Here is a 20,083-nt window from a genome sequence, read left to right as displayed (position 1 = left end):
GTACAGCATTTCACAAGTGATAAATATTTGGTGAAGACTTGTGAAATCTGAAAACACATGGAAAAATCTTCTGTTGCTGTAAATGCATTAGCTTCATTGACTTAGGAGGAACACTGCTGATATCCTTCAGTGAGGATTTGTTTCATATATCTTACATCTATATTTAGTAAAGCTTTGGTACATCCCACTAGGGCCAAAACCTGCCTTCCTCTGGAAAGCTTCTTCACTGAAGTGCACTGCACTACTCTCATGAGTAAGAACAAGGAGGATTTGGCCTCAGGGAATAAAGCTCAGGAAAAAATAAAAATAAAAATAATAATAATTAAAAAAAAAAATGAAAAAATCCAACTACATTTTTTAAACTTAAAATGTGCTCTAATTTCACCTGGTTGGTGATTTCAGAGAGAAGCTAATTAAAGCCAATGGAGAATTTTAAAACTGAAGAGAAAAAAACAAATTAGGGCAGCAGGGGGAAAATAAGTTTTCTAATTATATATAATGAGGATATTTTTGCATAGTGCAAGAAGTAAATTTATACCTTTTTTATTATATATAGACTACGATGATTTCTGCTGTGTGGCCCAGGATGCTACACATATAGCTGCATGTACCCACTGTGCAAGTAGTTGATTTTAAGAGCTCTAGTTAGCCAAATGTCTGTGGGGATGAACTTTCTTTTCTATTTTTTTATATATATATATTTTTTTTGGGGGGGGTAGAGCCTGAGAAATACTGAATATATTTGACTATTGGTTATATTTACAGCACCCATTGCCTCCATTGGTTGTTTTTGTTACATTGTTTTGTTGGCAGCTTCTCACCATTCTCTTAAAAGTGGGGAGTGGTGTGAAGGGGAAATTATTTTGGCAAGTATGAGGAAGAAGTAAGACTGTATGCCGAGGCTGGGTTTATTTGCCTTCTGCCAAAGATCTTTCCAGGGAACTGGAGAAAGTGTGCTCTGGTCTTATCCTGCTTCTTCTGAAGCCAATGGGATTTCTGCTACAGACTCCGTGAGGACAGACTCAGTGTGGTATTTTGCACTACCGAAATTAGTAGGCAGCCACTGACATGGTGGATCTAATATTTCTTGAAAATATTTGAGCACACTTGTCCCAGCCTTGGATTACCAACACTTCCAGTGTTGGCTCAGTAAATATACTTTGCTCTAAATGAAATAAAGATGCCCTCATGGAGTTGTAGGTTTTCTAGAGGATTCTTTTCCCCGCCCATTAATCCTGAGCTTCAGAGGAGAGGTAAGAGAGAGCTGAAAGATTAATTTAAAAATTACACTATTATTGTTAATGTTTAGGGAATGGAAAGGACCCAGACAACAAGTTCTGACAGGTATTATGAGTTCTTTCTTGTTTGGTGTACACCACCAATGGTGTGAGAAATACAGTGATGATGACGAAAAGGTAAATGAGGTTTTAATGTTCTCTTACACAGTTATTCCAAACCTTCCAAAATCAGAAACGTTTGAAGTCTCATTTGTTTTACAGGACCAAGTTTAATTAATTAGAACCAGGAGCAATCAAGCATGTCTGTGCAAAGTGAGGACAAAGCACTTCTGCTCAAATCATCTCCTTCATCTCCACTCTGCAGCCATACTGCACAGGCAGAAATAAGTGAATAAGAAACAAGGTTGTGAGGTTAACATCTATATTACCAGCTGTTCACCTTTAGCTGTCTTATTTGTGGAAATTTCAAATCACTGGACTTTATACCATGTTCACACCAAAATTCTCTTATCTATGCTTTTGCTTTGGCTTGTCTGAGATCTACCTTGTATGAACGGAATGTCAAAGAGAAAACTAGTTTGTGAATATTTTAGGAAAGTTAATACTTCAGCACAGTCACATGATCTTTGAAAATAAAAAATTCTATTAATTGGTCTATTTAAGCTTCCTCTACTCTTTCAATATGTTAACTTATGTGTAAATCTTTTGTTTGTTTTGTTTAAAAGTATTAACTCATAGTTCACACGTTCTTGTCCCTTCTTTTCAGCAGCAAAATACAACACTGTAAAAAATATATGGATTACGGGGAAAACTCTCCATGTCAATACAATATAAGGAGGCAGGTTGTGAGCTGCATTTTTTTGTCTTTCTCAGAAAGATAATTATGAGCATGGGAAAGGAAGAAACCTGTAGATTTGGTTTTGCGGGAACTGCATGAAGCAGGTACTTGATTCAGTGTCGTGCTAGTGCTGCTACGGGCAACAAGCCATTTCAGTAGAAGTTGGGATTTAATATACGTTTAAACTTTTTCTCTGTGACCTCCCTCCCACCCATTAAATTTCTTACAACTGGCTCTTATCAGCTTCTCAGGGATAGTTTTTGATTGGGAGTTGATGAGGCTGCATTAAATCTTACTGACACTTTGGATACCTGAACCTACAGCATTGTCATGTAGCAGAAAGGTATAACTAAAACCTGAAGGCAACTAATATGTATTAGCACTACTAATTTCGTGAATCTTTACTAGTACAACAACTTAGATGTGCAGAGACACTAAGTGGAGTTAGGTGTGTGTCATCATTTATCATTTTACTTTGCAAGCTTGGACTTATGCCAGACATCAACACTATGTAATTTCTATGTAATTGTATATATTCCATAGATATATGCATGTGCATTTCAGAAATTAAGGGAAGAATAGGTCTCTTAAGGCCAAGAAAGCTCAAATGTAATCCTCCTACTGCCATAGATCTGTGTGCAATATCAAGTTCAAGTAGAGATACATAAATACAAGTAGCAGTGTCTGATCTATCACTCACAATCAGGATTGTCTTTCTGTTTCAGATGTTTTTACTAATCAGTTTTAAGCAATCCAGATTTTCCTTTGAGAAACTGCAAAGGTGTAAATACATGAAGACTTGCATTATATGAAAGCCTATAGGGAGTGAAAAATTGTTTATAGCCTGAATACAGAACCATTTCAACACCTTAATGTCAGCTTTACAAAGTAATGTTATGGTGGGCAGCTGAGACAGGAATGCACACTGCCTATTGATGGGGGAAAAAGCTGACCTTGAACTTTTTCAGATTTCTGAAAGTAAATTATTTTATTTATAAACAGTTTTTTGTTTTTGTTTTTTTTTGGGGGGGGGGGGGGGAGGAGGAGAGAGGGGAGAAGGGAGACGGGGACAAAATCTAATGGTGTGGGTACTGTGTACTCACTTTTGCCTATCTAAGTGGAGTGCTTTGAAGGAAGCAAATCACATAGGTCTAATCCCTATTTGTGCCTCTCAAAATCTTTCTCTGTGGGCCCCAAGGTCATGTCTGAACATCTACTTATTCTTTAATGCACAGTTGAAAATGTGCAGTGAAACACTAAGGCAACCACTTTTTAGTGCCATGAGCAGACAGGTCATGAAAAGCTGGCCAATAGGGTAAATACAATTAATATGGTAGTGTTCAAGGGTCTGATTAGCACTATTTATCTGTCATTTCCTTTCATTCCCAGAGATTTCATTGCACTGAGTTCAGAGTCTTGCATTTACTGTTTGGATCATTCGTCCTGGTCTAGTTTGTCACAAATGTCTAAAAGTTCTGCTCTAAATGACTTTGATGGTGTCAGCTCAGTCAGCGCCAAAGCAAACGAAGGGTATATGTTTACAGTCTCTTTTTTATACATGTCTGGGGCAGAAGAGCTATTGAAGCAAATTACTTCTCACCCACACGGAGGGTATTCCTTCAATGTCACAGTGGAGGTCATTGACAGGGCAACACAGAAAAGACAGCTTCTGAAAAGCGAGCTGAAGTTTTCCATAATGCCCACCCAACAACTTTGCTCAAATGCTCTCCAGGAAAATACATTTAACCCTTTGTAATCAACAAATGCAAATGCAAAAATAAGTCCTTAAAACTTTTAGCATATGCAACAGTATAGGATATTTGCAGGAAAAATTCATCCCATGCCATAGTAATCCCACCATTACAGTAATGGCCAGAACGATACATCACTTTTGCATTTTAACAATGAATATTTGTGGCTGCTAATCTATTCAGAAAAGCGATATAATTTCTTGTTGATGTCGCTATACTGACCTCTGCAGGCTTTGGAAGTTTGCTACGGTGTTTATGGCAGTGACTCTGCCGTGACCCACTATGCAGCAGAACAGCTTGCACCACTGACACGCCTGTGGGCCAGTGTGGCTATCCAAGGGCTTGCTTGCTTTTTAGAACTAAATATAAAACTGTAAAAGAATTTAAAATCACAACTTGAAAATCGGTGTTCATGATCAGAAAATGTTACCTTAGGAAGAAGTGAATTAAGTGAAAAGATCAGTATTTAAGTGGGTTCTTTACAGGTTTCAGGTTTTATAGTTTGACCTGGTTGGTAAGAATTGTGTTAATTTTAAGTGAAAAATGTCATGGCTATTAATGACTGTGCAAACCATGTCTGTTAAAAAATAAAAATTAAAAAAAATGCTGTCTATTTAATCAAATTTCCTGTAGTATGCTATTCTGCTCCTAGGTCTAAAAAACTCGTGTATGTTCAGTATGTTTTATAAGTATAAGGTTTCTCAACAAGGACAGGCAAACTTCAGTATGCATATTGATACTTTAATGATGCAAACTTCCTCAGTTTCTGAGTTTTAGTATATTGAATTAAATTATTTTCACAGGAAAATAATAATAATAATAATACATGTGTTAATATCGGTTATTTTCTGTTAAATACTTACTGCATTTCTGGAGTTAAGTGAGTTACTTATATTTATTCATGTCCAGATATAATTTTTCAATTAGGGTCTGACACTTCTTTTATACATATATATCATTTTTGTAACTTATAGTCATGTTTGGCTGACATACAGAGCTATGCCCTATACCTTGTTTATGTTAGAAACAAAGACTCTCTGAACTGCAGCTCTGTTTATAACTATTTGTGGTTTAACAAATGACAAAATACAGAAGACTTAAAAATCTTGGTCTGGAAAAAATATCTCAGTCTGGTTTATGTTTTCATCTACTTTCCCCACATTTATTGATTTTGTTAACTGTTTCAACCATTCACTGTACACTTCTCTGACCACATCGTATTTATGTTGTATGCAGGTAACTGACATCTGAAGAAAAACAAAACATACAGGATGAAGTCCTGGCTCCTCTGAAAGCTCCCATTGACTTTAGGAGAGCCAAGAATTTTCCTGTTACATTTTTGTCTCTCTTGCTTCATCCTCAGAATAAAATGCTCTCCTGGACAAATTCAAAGGTTATCTAATTAATCTTATTCTGTAAGAGACCAAAGGGTTATGCTCCGAGACACAGAGATATATGGACATTCCTATTTCCGCTATTTGTGGAAAAACAATGTGCATTTTGAGATGGATCACTCACACAGGATTAAATTTTCTGTAATACAGTACTGATAACTGAGATTTGCCAAAAACTAGCTAAAATAGGGAATGTTTGGTGGGAGAGGAAAATGCATGTGGAAAGTTGCATTATTCTTTAAATATTTGGCTTAACGTTCACTCCCTCAGTTTTATTTTTCCAGTTATTTGTATTGTCAAAACACATGATCTGAGATAACTGGAGATATTGTCTCAGAAGAGCAAAATTTTGAGATTAGTGATTAGATAGAGAAAAAAATCTAGTTACCACCATGTCTGTGAGGTACATTCAAAGACTATAACTTTACACAGTACCCCAAGACATATCCAGAAGCATACCTAATGTTCTCCAGCCACAAATGAGCATTCAACCCTTGGGATCAAACAAGAAATAATCGGAAGTGAAAAAAAAATAATAATAAAAAAAAAGTGTCTATGGTGAAGAATACCTCAGAAACAGCTGGTTTTATTCTGGAGATCTGGTCCTTTTGCTCCACACTATTTGCTAATTTTAACATTGCCACATTGTCTTGTTCTGTCACATATAAAACATTAATGGCATTTGAGACTAAATCACCATATCTTAATCATTAGGGACTAGCTAGTGAGAATGAACAAAGGTAGGCATCCTTCATCACCAGGAAGTTTGTCTAGCCTGGCAGTGTAGGAAAGAATTGCTGGAAAGGAATATCTTCTCCCAAGAGGAAGAGCTTGTTTATTGGATGCAGAGGTGATATAACAGCAATGATTAGAGACAGTAACTACCAGTCCGTTCCCATACTCAATCACACTGCAAGCTGAAGTGCAGAGTACCTTGAAATAGCTTTATGGACATACTGCCATATTGCCATGTGGTGTGGTGCAGAGAGTAAAGTTCTAGGTGTTGATTTAGCAAGATGTATTCTGGCCCTAGGACCCTGAGACCACATAATACCTTTACTGGCAATGACAATCAGGCCATTTACCTGTCCCAGGCACACACTGCATGTACAGAGTTAAATGCAGAAAAATTTTGTATGAACATTACAGTGGGTCATATTAGAGGACTGCCCCCATGCATTGTTTCTGCTTTGGTTCCACTAGGAGGGAAACTGCTCTGAATGTACGAACAATATCCCCAGTGCATAACAACCTTACCCTTCACAACACACTAAATTAATAACCTGAATGCACCCTAACTACAAGTACTGGAAGTTTAGCTATGGCAGCATAATTCACCATAAAAGTTATGGTGTGGCTTTTATTTCAGGAACATCTCAGGAGTATGTTAAGATGTTCAGTATACAGCTGACAAATTACTCTGGAATATAGGCTGCGGCCATGTCTGGAAGACCACTGAAACTCAGGTGTTTTTTTTTTGTTTGTTTGTTTGTTTGTTTCTGCCAGTGGCATATAGACCACACAGTAAATTCTAGAGCTCTACAAAAACATAGCTCATATTTAAGTACAGCTCTTCATGTGCTGATCCCAGATTAAAGCACCAGGGCAACTGATCTGAGCAGTCATTGAAGCCTTCTCTTGTCCATCAGTCTTGATTCATGCCAGGCCTGTCCTGTAATGCAAATAATAATTCAGTATTACACTTCTACACTTTCTGGTTTTCATGGAAATTTAGAGCAGGATCACAGCCCGATTCTGTCAGTATAGAGACCATAGTTTCATTTTTGTCCTAGAAGTTCCTAATTTGTGTTCATTTCTCTGTTGGACCTCTGTGAAAGCAGTTAAACAGGATGTCAGCTCCTTTTAACTTTGCTAAGTGCAGGTCTTGTTGCGTTTGGCTTAATCTTCCATCCATCTGGCGACTCGTAAAACTGAAGCTTGACCATTCAAGAGTGCGGCAATATCCAACATCCCAGCAGGCACCCCCAGGGCATCTTGTCAGATGGTATTAGCAGAGGAACCAAAGCAAGTATCAGGGCACACAGCCCCTGCTGCACTGTCTGGACATGTACAACTGGAGCCCCCTCAAATCACAGGCCGAGTGATCTGGCTACTGTGTGAAAAGCAGCTAGCTGTAAGCTCCCTTTGGGAGTCCATAATATAGCTTTCCACACATGCCCTTACAACTGAACTGTACTATGGTAGCTGTAAGGCTGTAAAATAGTATCTTTGCCCATTTCCCCTATTAAACTCTATTTTCTGATGGGGGTATAAAACTGTCAGTGTTGTACCAGATACACTTCATTGTATGTACTTTTACACAAAGGATCTTTAAGTTTCTTTATACTATTGAGGTAGCACAAAGCAGATGCAATAGGGACTGTGCTCTACCTCTTTGAATCTATGGTGCTATTATGCAATAGACTATATTTGGTACCTCATTACTGATATAAGCAGAAGAATCACCCAACAATTGCAAAGAGATTTTTTTTTGCATACCTCAGAGGCTGAACTTGATCCAGTACTTCTGAGACATTGGGCATAAACTATTTTCCACCGATGCTCTTTGATTTGCAAAGAAAAAATAAAAAATAAAAATAAAAATGTAGGATGTATAGTGTGCAAATAGACTTTGCACTCTACTGCAACTAACAGTAATGGTATGCAGGCTACAATTTAAGGAGAACTATTACCTTTCTGAGATGTTAAATTACTGCAGAGCATGCAATAATAATAATATGGGAAAAGACAGCACCCTAGTGGGTTGAAACAAAGAACACAGCACAGCCCTATCATAGGCAGCCTCTGTAGTAACACTTCTTTTTCACATAAAAAAGTTCCTTCCTGGGGAGCATGGTTGTTATACACTGACACTGCATTCTTCTTGCACAATGGCCTTGATTTGGTGAACTACCTTATTCACACACGTGTCTCTGAGCAATTGAGCAGTCTCACCTGAGTGAATGCAGCTGTTCATGAGCTCAAAGTTAGGCCCATCCTTTAGACTTCACCTGAATGTAGCCTCTACAATTTAGCCAGCTTTCACATTTTCTGACACAAGACACAAGAAGCTGGAACTATTTCAATTCCATTTATCATTTTTTTTTTTATTTTTTTTATTTTTTTACTAATAAATTACCTGATCATCTTGCTTATATATTACATCTTTGAGGTAAAGTATCTAATGCAGGGTTGGTTAAAGCGGGGTTGTTTTTTTGTTGATGTTGTTGTTTGTTTTTTAGTGATAACATTTTTTTAATTATTTTTATTTTTTCACTGCAATTTACAACCAAGCTTCTGCCCATATTTAGACCAGGAAAAGAAAATCAGCACAGATTAAATCCATGTTCAAACTCAAACATTTTAAGCACAAAAGAGAGAGAGAGAAATGGTGTAATGTGGAAATATAATTCCAAGGTAGTCTTACCCCTTGGTACATAAGGACTTGAAGTCTTGACCAAGCTAAGCTTCTGTCTTTCATTTAAATACCACTGGGGTGCTGCCATATTTTCTTGAATTCTCTGTCCTGTAATAACATCAAGAGAAGTGAATAGCCAGAAAATAAAATGCATAATATAAACTAGTAATCATCACAGAAACTCCTCTTTCTTTTTTGCTCCTTAAGGATGATTTATGTATTCCCTCCTCCCCCACTCCCACCACCAAAAAAATAAAAAATAAAACATAAATTACATTAAGTGGACTTACTGTGCAGATGAAGAGTGAGAACCTCAGATATCCTTCTCTGAGGTAAAAATCTTTGGGCACAAAGTTACAGAGTCAGATATTTTCTGTTGGTTTCTGAATTAAATGAAATTTGAAGGCCCACATACTTAGAGGAAAAACAATATCCATTTGTTTTTATTCCTTTGCACCAAAGCTCCTTCTGTGGTATTAATACTAACAAATTAAGTGGAACAAATTACATCTTTCAAAAGGACGCGTATTTAGCAAAACAGTTAGTTAACAATTGTCATCTTATTTGCACAGAAATGCATGAGGTCCAGTTTCATATTGCAGTATGTAGACAACAGCAGTCTGGCTTTCAGGGATCTGTATTATGGCAATGGTTTCACCCATTTCTGTTCCCTTCCCCAAAGGAAACTCTTAAAGCAGTTTCTTAACTGTAGGTGAATACACAACTGATGTTGCTAAGCGACTGATGCTCCTGTCTTCATTAAAACAACACTACCTGTCCAGTCCTACTAGTTGGAAGAAAGTTCTGGATTTGTACTCACTGCTGATTCTTCTAGTAGATTTACATTTTACCAGTTAGGAAACACTATTGCAACCTTCACAGACAATTATAACTACCCAGCCTCCGATCCCAAAGTGATATGAAACTATCTGATATTTTTGGCTAGTTATGTGCTTTTATTAATCTTATTTTTTCAGCCAACTGTATACTCTGTTTGTCTGTTTATTTTGCTTCAGAACCAATATAGATGTAGCCAAGGTTAATGTTTACCACAGGAAAAGGAAGTTGCATAGATGAGAATGCTTGGAAAATTTGGGACTTGGAGTATTGTATGAGATTGGGTCCATAGTATGGGTGACACAATTTGCAATACATCCTACAGAGAAATATCAGACTTCTGTGATTTAACAAGAGTTGCGCACATATGCATCCCTCAACACCATTTATGAATTAATCAAGTGCACTAGCACCTCTTATGAGGACTTCACATCAAGTAAGAAACTCACCTAGGGACAGAATACTAAAAGACCCCTACAAAACTCATAAAAAGAAACTACATCTTCCAATTTTTAATTTAAACATATAATAGAAAAAGAAACAAGCTGCATCAATTTATCACTGGACTTGAATTAGAGATAATATAATGTGGGAATTACAAAAGTTTAGAAAATGCTGAATAAATACATATTTTATATTGAGACAGCACCATTCCACCAAGACATTTCAAAAAGCAATTTTGACACTGATGCAAATATTGTTTTGCCAGGCATTTATTTTGGGTACAAAAGGCTTCATTTTGTTGTCATTACTGACACATACTTTTTTTCAGGAAGCACAATATACTCCAATAAAATTGAGGGAATAGTTAAGTAGGACAGGTCCATTGTGACTCAGCTGCCTGCACATCCAGTTCTTATGCAAGGGGGCTGCAAGGAGTTTAGCTTAACCTTTAAAACAGGAGCAAAATTAGGTAAAGTTGTGTAAAGTCACTATATTTTTACCTGGCTATTATGGAAGTACTTTTAAATGCTACCAGGCAGTTCAGATAATATAAAAATTTCAATACTGTCTTCGACTCGAGTCAAGGGTACACTTAAAGAGTTATTAGCACCCAGCAAAGTGTGTTAAGTCTGACATTCATGATGTCTCAGTTATTAAATAGATACTAGTACACGTACTGATTTTCTTATAAAACTTAATAATGATAATGACCTTTCCATTTAGAATCAGGCTTTCAATGCTGAAAACACCAGCAGATTTATAGAATTTAATGCTAGACGCAAATTACAGATCATTGTCAGTTTTTCAGATATGCAGAACTTGAAATGTATTTTTCTCTTTTCGTCTTGAACATTCATGTGTTATAATGACCATCAAATGTATATATTTCTATGCATAGCTAACATAATCGATGTTACACTCAATTTATCATTTGATTTAGTGCTCCTTTGCACCAGTGCATTATTCCACTGGGATGCTCTGCACACCATAGTGCCTTTTACTGTTAAAAAGGACCAAAAAAAAAAAAAAATGTTGTCATGGAATCATGGAATCTGCTGTTGTTACCAAACAAAGGAGGTGTTTTGTATGGCAAAATATCATCCTCAGAGTAGTGTATAAATAATTTGGAGCAAAGAGTGAAACCAAGCAGTGAGGCTGGTTTTTTTTTGGTTGGTTGGTTGGTTGGTTTTTGCCACTCGCTAATATAACACTACTGCAGGGATTTTTCTTTTTAGGTACACTGAATGGTGGTAAAATAGATTAGTAAAGGAAAAGCCAGACATTGCTAAATACTAAAAATAATTGGGCCTGGAGCATTCAGCTTAGTTAAAATCACTGCATTTCAAGCACCAGGTTTTCATCTATTAAAAAAAAAAAAAAAAAAAAAAAAAAAAAAAAGACACATTTCCACTGACTTCACTACTGCTATGCCAGTTTACATGAGCCCAGGATCAAGCCCATTTCAATAATGAATGAGAATAACTCCAGTGGGGGATTACAGCAGTTGAGAATTTGACCCCTGACTCTCCACTACACAGAGAAGAAAAAGAATCAGTTTTAGAATACTTAATATATTTTCTTATGCACAAAAAAGGGGGTTATTTCTAAAACAAACAAGCCAGACTCTATGCTACAACAGAGATTATTATAAAAAACTATGAATATGATGGAGACCATATTTCTTTTTTTTTTTTTTCCTTTAATTTTCTTTTTCCCAATAAGCCTTTTTCCCCAGACCTCTGTGCTATGCTCCATATACATTAATAACCCCTGTGTTTCTGATTAGCTAGTGCTTCTATGTCTGATTTTGTCTCAGTTACCTGAGGGTGGCAAGTTATGTGAGACAATATTTATGAATACTGGTACTGTTAAAAGCTCTAATTTATGTGACCTCAATTTTATTTACATGTAGAATAAGAATTCTTGCAAAGTTTTCATCTCTGATGAATTCAGAAGTCCTTACTTACACTAGTGTTTTTAGGATAGACTATATACATTTAAAGGTGGAAGTTATCCTTCTAACTTCAAGTAGGATCTGAATGAATCTGAACTTGTCCCAGCAGGCAATGGAAGGGCAGAATTCATCTGAGTAATATTAGACTTCTACCTAAGGATGACATTAATTGCACCCCAGAAGTGCCAGTTTCTCTCCACTGACTATAAAGGCAGCCAAAGAGGACTTGCACAGATGTAGATGTCAACATTTGTCAAATTCCAACCTAACTTCTTCTCTCCTGGGGAGAAGGAAAATTCCCTCATCTCCTCCAGGGTGACCCTATCTTAAAGGACCTAATCCTACAGGATACTCTGCTAAACTCTTTTTAGCAGCATTTATTCTCAACTGCTTTAGGATCAAGAGTCACAGATGAAAGATGCTTGCTACATATTAGCCAAGATTTCTGAGGAAGGGGTAAAGAGATAAAAGGTAAGGATGAAAATTGTTGTCTCAGGCACTGGATAATATCATGCCAGCTATTTCCTCTTATGGAGAAGACAGAGCTTGCCATTTGGTTCCCACAGGGAGCTCACAAAGCAAATTTCACTTGTTCTGCCTGCAAACTTTCTGAACAATGAGTACCTACTACAGGAATTAAAGCTTATACTTCATTCACATAATGTAATATTAACACAAGAAGAAAAGAAGGTTCCAGGAAAGTGATTCTAAAAGATCTGAGCTTTTTCCTCCCAGACACAGGACATCAAATGACTATTAAATCACCTAAGACCAGGCAGTGAAATGAATGGCATTCTTCCCCTTTTTGAAAAACAACATGTGGGTGTGCTATGTTTAACTATAATTACCCGATCCAGAAAATTTAAGTCTATATATGATTCTAGTCTCAAAGAAATCAGCTCAGTTAAAAGCTTACAAAATTGCATTTCTTTAGCATGTTTATATAAGTGCATAAAAAACAGAGTTAAAGATTTTGTTGGGGGGGAAAGAAACTTATCATACTAACACAGTGAAAGTAAGAAGAGAAGCACAGTTAATACTTTGATTTAAAGTAACCGGAGAGTGTAAAAATACTGAATATGTTATCTTTGAGGAGCCAATTTTTCTTTGGCATTACAAAGAAACATGTGAGTTCTCTTTTTATAGACACTGGAAACTGCTAAGCATTAACAGGCAGGAGTGGTTTACACAGTGATTGATATTAGCCAATTTTACAAAAATGTGAGGGTATTACTTGTGCTCTACTCCATCTAATTATTTTTATTATATTACCATGGCTGTGTTGAAACACAGCCCCAAAATTCCAGATCTGGATTAACTGTCCCATGAAATTCATAAGGGAAACAATTTATAGTGGGGTTTTGGGTAGTTAAAACCAGAAATGTATTTCAAACAAAATCCCAGTTTTGAACACTGCTGGACAGGTGGGAAATGTGATTGTGGATGCCAGCTCATGGACAGGATTTTTAATACCTCAGGATAACTATGTAAAAGAACACTTCAGTGACTTTAGTACTGTGCTTTTATGAAACTTTTTTTTTTTTTTTGAAAATATTGCATTTAAATACTAACCACCTCTGAGAAATTAATATATTTACTATCAATGGTTTTGTATAATTAATGCAGAGTCAGTCCTTATTCTAAAGGAAGAAGCCAGCCTAAACTTGGAAATTCAAAGTTAAAGATGACATTCTGAATTCAATTCATCCTCTGGTGCCTTGTTATTGAAGAACATATAATGCTAACATCACACACAGATCTGAGGCTCCACCATTACCTAAGCACAACAGGGTAAGCTAACGACAGTGTGTCAGCCTTTTGTTGGCCCGTGTCACAACCTTAACATTACTTTGTAAGAAGAACTGCTGTCAGGGCATTTCAAGTTGCATTTGAAATAGTGCCAAGAATGAGGAGGCCCCACTGTCCAATTGCCTACCCAGTATTAACAAACTAGATAGGGAAGAAAAAAAAAAAAAAAAAATCCTCAGTTTGCATCTCAGTGCATGAAAAATCCTAAAGTGTTGCAGGGACAATTGATTATCCAGAGGGCACCACACCATTTCTGACTGAAAAAGACCTTTTCTGGCATCCTACTGGTTGTCTATATGAACATTTCTTTTGTATTTTCCTTTCAACAAGTGAGAAATGAGGAAGGGGTAGAAAATGAGGTTATGGGGAGGAAAAAAAAATAAATAAAAAAAGGAGGAATTGCAGTGTTTTGTGAGACTTATGGTTTTTAGCCTAACACAAGACTGAAATGTACAAGGAAAACCATTTTGTCTCCTTGGTAATACTTACCTTGTAAAGTACAGCAAGAATTTCTTCATTTGTTCTTCAAGGACCTTGCTGCAATAGACCAACCTCCCCAATGTAAAAGCATATTCTCTGTATGAGAGCAAAATGGCCTTAAATGTAGTCCGTATTTTATTTTATTTTTTACAGAAGTATTAATTATCTAGTAGAAGTTCAACTACCTCTGTTGTGATATTGTGATATGTGAATCCTTGTCTAAATGAACTGGTACCACTTGCAGAGACACTAATGCTGAAATCATTTGTTCTCATGATGGGACTATTCACATGTTCACATAGCCATTCTTACTTAAGTGACGTGTTAGTCTGAATCTTTAAGTATACCGCTATTTATGCAGATGAAATAGACCGTAGCATGGGACGCTCCACTAATGCCAATTATTTCTAAACTGTAAAAATGTTGAAGTACCCTGCACAGGACAGACAATTTAAAGATGGGTGTAGGTTTCATTGCTTTGCTGAGTATATATTAGTATTTATTTATAGCATATATATAAATAAAGAAAAAATAGAAATCTAACAGCTAGTCAAACAATGTGCAGATTATTCTTTAAAACATATGTATACAGCAAGTAATGCATATATTTACATATATATATATCTTCTGTCCTCAGTCTCTTTTCAGAAGCATTCAAGCTGTGACTTGGCCAAACCAGGCAATCTCCTGTAATGTAGGCTACAGAGCTGTGGAAGAAGAATCTAGGCTAGTAGGGAACTAAAGCAGTCCTTCTTACTTTAGAAACATGGGGAACTGTTCGCACCATTATTTTAATATTTTCTTAACAGTAACTGTGAATATAACCTAAAAATTAAAGATCCATCCTTTAGTATATAGAAAACTAGCTGTCTATGCAGAACCCTGTTAATTTAATGTTGGGAACAGTTACACATATTTCTAAAGTAAAATCAGTTTAAAATACAAACAATATTTACCCTATAAATTTGCAATTGACAGTTTGCTTGTTATGACTGCTGGAATGAATGGCTGGTAGTGCCTCTTTCTGGAGATTAACTTTTGGCTCTAACTTATTCTGTATCTCCACATCGAGCCAATGTCAAGTGTGTTGTATACTTCCTAGTGCCTAGATGAGTAAACAGGAAGTAGATCTTTATATGGGTATGATATATAAACATAGACAAAGATGCACATGGAGAAGAAGGGAAAAGTAGATGCCTCTGGAGGAGACAGCACCACTTCTCATTTTTAGTGGTTTCCCAGGACAAGATGATGTGCAATTCAAAACAAGTGTCACAAACCATAGAATTCAACTGCTAAATAACCCCTTTACCCTCAAAAGTGCATAAAACAGATTGTCCCTGTTGGTTAGAATAAAAGGTTGATTGTCATGTGTGATTAACCTGGACATTTGAAAAAGTTTCATATGATAATCCTGCAGTTTAGTTTGACAAGAGTAAAGATTAGGCCATTCTAAAATCATCACAAAGCATATTTAGTTTTCAGGACCTAAGTATGGCAGTGAGTTGCAAGTCAGTTTAATTCTGTGTTGCAGAACAAAGGGCAATTCCTGCTGAACACTTCTCAATGGATATGTAGATGAGAGATGAGATGTAACGTTACTGAAATATTCAAAAGCTGATACCCATACCAAGAGAAAATCTGTAATGTAAAACATATCACTGCCTTATTTTATTATTATTATTATTATTTTTTAATTTCTTGCTCTGGGGTATCTCCCTCAATAAATTGCCTCCTTGACTGCCTGCTTGTGGAAAATCCTTAGGTCTGCTTGGCTTCCCAGCTGCACAGGCTATTCCCAGTCTCTTAGCCATAAATAAAAAGAGTTGCCTGTAGCTCAACCTACCCTGATTGGCACATATGGCAATTGATTAACTACAAGTGACATCAGGGGACTGCCATTGAATACAGCCTTTTTTTCTAGGTTCCTAATGAAACTACGGACTCTCCCCTTCAGGGCAGAATCATCCATTAGACCCATGTGGTCTGAGCTGAAGGCTCTGTAAGTTCCCAAACAGCAAAGCAATAACTTTAAGGTTCTTATATAGCAATGGCAGAGACTTCTCTGTGAGAGGAATGATTTAAAGAAATGACCTGCTTTGTCTTACTTAGAAGAGCAATTTGGAAGTGGTTGTGTTGGCAGCTGTCTACCTTCCTTCTGACACTTCTGATCCTCCCCTCAAATTTCTCAGTGAACGATTGTTCTGCCCACCAGAAGAGACACTGCAGTAAGAACACCTTCCACTGCCTCTGTATTAACTTATCTCAGAATAACTTCATAAAATGATCTATGAAATATACTGAATTTTGCATTACAGTATGCTAACTTGCTCCATTAGTAAAGAAGTAGGGGTAAAGAGAAGTTCAGTGAGTGGCCGTGCAGACTGAAAACCTGAACATGGTTTGATAATTGCAAGCCACTGAGTTAAAATACTTTAAAAGTGACTGCTGGAAATTTTCACTAATCAACTGAGATGTCATTGTCATTTCTGTGAGCACTCCTAGTCTCTTGCAAAGTGGATAAAATAGATTATGTTAAATTTGGGGGTCAGTGCTAAACACAGTCAGCAGATACATGGAATAACTTAATGGTCTGGAGGAAAGTTAAGTTCAAGAGGCTTCATGTACCAGCACATCAGCTGAGGATTTTCATTGTTCTGCACCCTGTGAATGACAACCATCTCTTCACAAACAACTGAGTGAGCTTTATAAAAACATTTAGGAAGCCACATATTCACATGTAAAGTAAAGCTGTCCAGTAATAATGTCAATTGAAGTTAGTTTTATTTGGGGGATTTAAATTTATTTATTTATTTATTTATTGAAAGGCACAGAAAATGATTTGTGTACTTGAAACCTCTCAGCCCTGTCTAGCAACAAGTGTGATAAAATCTCTGTTTACCAATTTTGGCTCTTTAATAGGTTTCCTGCCATGGGCTATTGAAATGTAGTCCGTTTTTTTCTTTTTCCCATCCTGCTTCCTGGGTGACCTCTCTATTGAGACCATGCTTTTCAAGTCTGAGAAACATGATAGATAAAATTGCCAGAGGTTGCTGAAATGGGAGGTTTTTCATTCAGCTTCACTACAAGTACTGATAGCAGAATGGATTTGGCTCCTGCATCTCTGCATACGTTTCTGTAAGGAGAAAAGAGATAAGGTAAGGGATTGCCACCATCTCTGTTGTCTGAGGCCTGTAGAATTGTGATTGTGTTCTTATTGTGAGAGAGTAGAGACAAAGGATCAAAACTGGGCTTGAGAACAGGTGAAAACATCTGATGAGTCATAATACTTCACTCTTAAAATGCAGGGCAATGTTCTTTGAATTCTTGAGGATCTCCAATGTTGTGCCAAACAGCTATAACAGAGAACGGGAGAATTAAGACATTCTTGACTTACCAACCCCTGCTTTCTATAAGCTATATTTTCTACCCCAAAAAAACAAACAAAGAAACAAACAAAAACAAAACAAAACAAAAAAGTGATATGAGTACCAGAAGGGCATTTGCAGTAGTTAACAAATAACCCTAAATGAAGTCAAGGCACTTATCCTTCCTATTTCTTTTTCTAGGTTTACTATTGTTCCTGTCAACATAACAACTTTTTCAACTCACTCATTACCTTTTTTTTTTCTTTTTTTTTTCTTTTTCTTTTTTTTTTCTCATTTGAAGAAAACCTAAATGAAATTCATCTTAACTAACCCTGGCTGTGTAAAAGCTAGGCATGTAGTCTAAGCCATTCAACAGTGACATAAATGTCTTGTGTGCTTAGATTCTTAGTCAGACATTTAACTTTCAGTCTGATTTCAGTCACTTATGCATAATCAAGGGTTTCTGTCATCATTAAATCCTTAAAAATATATCTTTTCCTTGACACTCCTACTTGTGAATGCCAGAGGTCAAGACCCATGAAACCAGCCCTGTCCCTCTGCACATATCCACCTGCACAAATTGGATCAAATCTTTACCCTCTAATACTCCAAGTTCATCATCAAATTCAAGCTAAGCATGAAAAAAAAGCTAAGGCTTTACTTCAAAATCCTAATTCTCAATGTTGTCCTCCTGATGTACCAGTTGGAGGATGATGCAGGAAGTCTAACTTCAGCAAGGATGGTCCTGCACTTTGCAGTTCTTGCCCCAGATTTCTTACTGACAGGAGCGGGGAACATACTCCCATAGCACCAGTATCACTGTTTTTTCCTAGTTAGGCAGTCCGTCAATTGATGCTGGGTGGATAACTCAGTGCCTGTTTGAATTGCATCTTCAGAACACATTCTGGCATAGTCCAGTCTGCTATGAAGTTAAGCTAAAGATGTCCTCAGTGACTGGGTGGGATAAGTGTCTTGTAGAGACAGCCTTGGAAGACATTTCACGGGAGAGAACAGTTTCAGCTTTTCTAGAGATTGGAAAGCTAGGTTACAAGACCATATCAGTCTTTTTTTTTTTTTTTTTTTTTTTTTTTTAATCCGTGCTTTCTTAAACTAGTCTTATAAATGTTGAAAGAAACAAAGTATGAAAGTTTCAATAGACTTCAGTTGAGTCAAGATTTTCAAGTAAATGTGTATTGCAAAATCCAGACTTAGAGACACTATCATTAGTTTGGATACTTTCATTTTAGTCCTAACAAGGACACCAATCTCTTTCAAGAATCCAAATTGTTCCTACTCAGAAGCCATTAAAAATTATATATGGTATTATACTAAGAGTTCACCTAATTTAAATGTTAGAACTTTGTAAACATCAGTATTATATTATGTTCTATTCATTCATTTGATTCTCTGGTACGTTAGATGGGGAAAATATACATGCATTGCATTTTGGAGATTTTATTTTAAGGGCTGCTTTAATGAATTCTTAATTACATTATTCAAAAGATCCATTATTCAGCATTCATCTCACTTCTAAATGAAAGTCTTTACCTGACATGTGAATGAAATGAGTCTAAATGCTTTCCATGCCACCTAGGGATTCGTAATAGACTTCTTGCTGAATGGCAGCAGCGGGTTTTCTTTCTGTTTTAAAATTTTGTGGATTGTTTGTAGAGAAGGACAGGTATGAAACACTCAGCTGTCCTAAGTGTCAGGTAGCCCACTAAGTGCACTCAGTCTCACCTGATATGATACAGCCACAATGCTTGAAACAGGTGAATGAGAGAAACATTAGAGAGAAAAACATTCATAATATTTCAAAGGTTTTCAAATATATTGTAGTTATCAATTTCCTTTTGGGTGGAAAAAGCTTATAGCCCCTTGTTAAAGATTTTCTTTTTTTACAATTCACCATGAAAAAAGTAGTGAACATTGAAAAAAGATTTGAGATCTGTTTTTCAAAAAGGGTAGCAATACTTTTTCTCATTCCTCATTAATTTTCAGTAGAACTTATACCTGGTATTAAATTTGGAAAAGAGCTTAAGAGCTCAAAATTCTACACTTCATTTTAGCAACCATAACTAGTCAGTAACTTGAAATGAGTATGTGCATGGCTGACCAGGATTGTACTGTCATTACACATGCTGGAAAAAATTCTGCCATGTCAAATTCTGTCCAAGTCAACAGCTGGATTGGACATGAAGACTGCTTGCTCCAAACTGAGTCTATATAACAAAGCATTGCTGATCTTCTAGGACTGAGGTAGTTTAAGTGAATGAAGCTATGGTTATATTTAAAAAGATGGGCACACCTTCCTTTAAGAACACATTTATTGGTTTCAGTAGAGTTTTGCCTACATAAGGACTGCAGGATTTTCATCATAGAAATTACATGAAAAAAATCCTACTGTTGTTATGCAAGAAAATTTAAAACATGCCATTAATACCAGGAAACATGCATATAGTATGCCTGTAATTTATTATTTGCCTACCTATTCATTATAAATATAAAAATATTTATTATGGGAAAGAACAGTATTTAGAGCACTGAAGTTA

At 36.4% G+C, this 20,083-nt stretch overlaps 2 long non-coding RNA genes across 2 annotated transcripts; both read left to right on the top strand.

The window, feature by feature from the left end:
• Positions 1-232: 232 nt before the first annotated feature.
• LOC118160951 lies at positions 233-14,075 on the top strand. Its single transcript, XR_004747773.1, has 3 exons — positions 233-622; positions 12,271-12,345; positions 13,501-14,075. It is a non-coding gene; the product is annotated as an uncharacterized LOC118160951 (long non-coding RNA).
• LOC118160952 lies at positions 1,310-1,895 on the top strand. The gene is made up of 2 exons (XR_004747774.1): positions 1,310-1,415; positions 1,500-1,895. It is a non-coding gene; the product is annotated as an uncharacterized LOC118160952 (long non-coding RNA).
• Positions 14,076-20,083: the final 6,008 nt, after the last annotated feature.

This window comes from Oxyura jamaicensis, chromosome 1, assembly GCF_011077185.1.
Source record: "Oxyura jamaicensis isolate SHBP4307 breed ruddy duck chromosome 1, BPBGC_Ojam_1.0, whole genome shotgun sequence".
In the NCBI taxonomy this organism is placed as follows: Eukaryota; Metazoa; Chordata; class Aves; order Anseriformes; family Anatidae; genus Oxyura; species Oxyura jamaicensis.
This window is presented reverse-complemented; position numbering and strand designations above follow the sequence as displayed.